At 41.2% G+C, this 3,540-nt stretch overlaps 1 protein-coding gene across 3 annotated transcripts in view; it reads left to right on the top strand.

The window, feature by feature from the left end:
• Positions 1-3,540, top strand: part of Kmt2c (lysine methyltransferase 2C) — a 300,385-nt gene that overhangs the window by 90,602 nt on the left and 206,243 nt on the right. The window lies entirely within an intron of this gene.

The raw sequence follows: 3,540 nt of genomic DNA on the forward strand, positions 1-3,540 counted from the left end.
AAAAAAAAAAAAAAAAAAAAAGAGGGAGAAAGAAGTCTACTTCCAGGTTTGTCTCTGCTGTCACTGGTAGAGTGTGTGGAGAAAAGAGTCCCGATCTGTGTTGATATATCCCAGCCAGCCATCAGAACTTTTTGGTGGGGGTAGTGGATAATCTCAGCAAGCTGCACCTTCTGGCTGAGACCAAGCTCATCTGGCCTGAGCTCTGTTGACCCCTCTCCAAGACGGCTCCTTGGCGAATCGCCCTCTCCTGCTGGAGGACTGCACCCTCAGCAGTCACTGCTAGCTAGTGCAGTCCTTCATGTCTGCTGCTTCCCTCCACTACTGTGTGTCTCTGTGCAGGCCTCTGGGGTCTTCAGCAGTCACTGTGTGTCCACTGGTTTGAAGTTCTCCTCTCATAGTGAGTGAATCCCCTCTCAGGGAGAAGCTGGCACTGGCTACTTCCTTCCTCTTTGTTGAAGTTTTTCTCTTCTCTCCATGGCCTTAGTTCATGCTTCAGATCCTTCCTGGGTCCAGGGGACCTATTTCCCTCCCTTTTGTCTTCCTCATGTTCTGTGTTCCAGGGTGTGGATGATGGCAACATTCAGAGATTTTTCTTTACTGCTTACCTCAGCCATCTTGGTGCTTTCTCCCTTTTTCTAGTTTAAGGAAAATGCTTAGGTTATTTATCTGGGTCCCTTCTTTTCTAACATGAACCTCAACGCTGTTTGGTACAAAATAATTTCCCTTAGATTTTCTCTTTGATTCATGTGATATTTATTTATTTAATTAAAAAAAACATTTATTGTGTGTGTGTGTGTGTGTGTGGCCAGCTCAGCCCACCAGGGGGTGGGCTGGCTGGCATGTGGTGCTGGGGATTGAACTGCGGTCTCTGTGCTTTGCCAAGCCTGTTCCAAGTAGGTGCTTCAGACCACTGAGCCATCTCCCCAGCCCCCTCATGTGATATTTAGAAATTTCTTTCCATCCGTAAGATTATTTTTTTTTTTCCCCTAGACAGGGTCTTGTCATGCTGTACAGGATGGCCTTGAATTCATAGCAAATTTCTTGCCTCAGGCAACTGAATAAGGCAACTAAATAAGTTGAGCCACGAAACCTGGCTTTTTAGTAGTTTACCCCTTTCTCAGCTTTCTTTGGGCAGTGCTGGAGATTGGAATCCACGGCCTGGCAGATGTTACACAAGTGTTTCCTTTGACACAGAGTTAGATCTTTTATCATTTCAGATCTTTTAAAAAGGTTTTAAGATTGACCTTAAGACCTTGAATATAGCCTCTTTATGTGTTCTTGACAAGAATGTATGTTTTATGCATTGTTGCATGAAATTTACATAGGGAATACCAGTGAGTGTTGTGGGACTGTCCGGCTACAATGTTGTATGTGGTTAGATTTCTGGACTTATGTGTAAACATATATAGTTCTTTATTCCTACTTTTAAAATATATTTTATTTTTTTGAATTTTTTCCATCATATTTTGTAGGGACTTAAAGTTTAACATATCAGTATTTTATGAAAAGTACCTGTTCCATATTATGCCTAAGATGTTTGATAGTCAGATAGATATTGAGGTTAAGCTCAACAGCCTAGGTTGTATAGTAATAACAATAAGCTTCTCTTCCGGAGGGTTAACAACCTAAGTTTGCAGACCAAGATTAGAGAAAAAGGGGGGCCGCAAGGAAAGTCAACATTTTGGCCCTAGCCTTCCAAGGTCAATTAAGACTCAGGACATATGAGAACCTGTACTGTAACATCATGTAACTCAGTTGTGTCCCAAATTTTCTGATCAAGGAGATTATGGGGCCAAAGAGGAAAGTGATCGATGATGTAGAGTGTGCCTGAGGAGAGTCACATGGAGAGAAAACATTCTCTCAGGCTTTCACAGAGAGCAAATTGGCCAAGCAATGGCCGTGACTCATCCACATGGCTGACACTGACAAAGGATCTACATTCTGAGGTATAGGGTCTCAGGATAAATCCTGAGGGTATTTGACTGACTTTATCAGATACAAAAGCTACAATTCTTGTTACATGGGTCTTGCTTTATCTTGATCTTAACCGTTCAGCAGAAAAGTATAAAAACGAAGTACAAGAAATAAAGCCATGTTGTTAGGTTGAGCTGTAGGGGACTCAGGTCAACAACTTCTGACATTGCCAATCAAGTGGAAGACCCAATACTACTACGGACTGCTGGACTATTTTGGAATATTTTGCTGAGTTCACACACCTATAGTATTTAAATGATGAAACTAAAGAAAAAAGGGGATATAGATGAGTGACCATTTTGTATCTGTGTATTCAAAATGATTAGGACAGATATAGCTACATTCTCTTCATTCAAGGAATAGAGGGATTTGTTGTAATAGTGTTTGTAAATAGGATATCATGGCTGCATCTTGTACCACAAATAACCACTAGCAAGACAGTATGCAATGTGTTAGTTATTGAAACTGTCCTACCAATTTTATTTGAAACTCTCTAATTGCTATTTATTTATTTACTTTTTTTCATTGCTGTTTATTTCTCAATAAAATTAAGGGAAAAAAAGAATGAATTTTAGAAGATTTTTTTTTTTTTGGGGGAGCTGGCTTTGGATGCCTTCAGGGCAGGTCTGGTAAGGACTGAGGATCTGGGTATCGAACCACAGCATCCTGATTACTTTGTTTAAGCAGTCACTTAAACAACTGAGCTAATGGGCAGGCCCCCATGAAGAATGGATTTTAGGAACAAATGGAGGTTTATGAGCAGAATATATTTATTGGGAGAAAGAAAGCTCCTGTCTGAGAGAGGTACAGGAGGGCCTACCCCAGTGGCTGGCCCCCGGAAAGCTGTCTATCTCTCTTTTTGTTTTTTTATTGGCAGAACCGGAGATTGAACTCAGGCCATTGTGCTTGCCAGGGGAAGCACTTACTACTACTGTGCCATCTCCCAGGCCCCTAAAATTCTTCTTTTCTTCTCTTTTTGGTGGAACTGGGGATTGAACTCAAATCCTTGTGCTTGCCAGGGAAGTGCTTATTCTACTGAGCCATCTCCCTGGCCTATTATTATTATGATTATTATGATTATTACTATTATTAAAGCTGTCTCTTCCAGGCACTTTTTTATAGAGTAAAACTGTGAAGTGAGGTGTCTTTAAGGTGGTGGAGAACTTAGCAACTTGCTTAGGTGAGCGTGAGGTGGGACAAAACTATAGTCAACCAATGAGATTACAAGCACCCTTGCTCAGGTAAAATTGATTAAATTGGAATCTAATGGGGAAGCAAGCCATATAGCTAGTGGGCATGAATATGGAACAGGGTCTCTTCCTGTTGGGGGTTGGATTAGTGAATCATTTGGGCTCTTTTAAGGTGACTGATACCTATGTAGAATATCAATCACTGATGCCCATCCCTAGGGAAGTATGTGGCTCTATTTGTTTACTCTTTTGTCTGGAGGTCTGGCCCATATGGGAATGTCTGTCTCTTAGAAAGTTGCAAACTTTCCTTGTCTTCCATATTGTCTTGTTGAGGGACCTGGTCCTGTCTGACTGCCTATAATATTTGTATTTAGTT

The sequence above is a fragment of the Octodon degus genome, unplaced genomic scaffold (assembly GCF_000260255.1).
Source record: "Octodon degus isolate 3935 unplaced genomic scaffold, OctDeg1.0 scaffold00027, whole genome shotgun sequence".
Lineage (NCBI taxonomy): Eukaryota > Metazoa > Chordata > Mammalia > Rodentia > Octodontidae > Octodon > Octodon degus.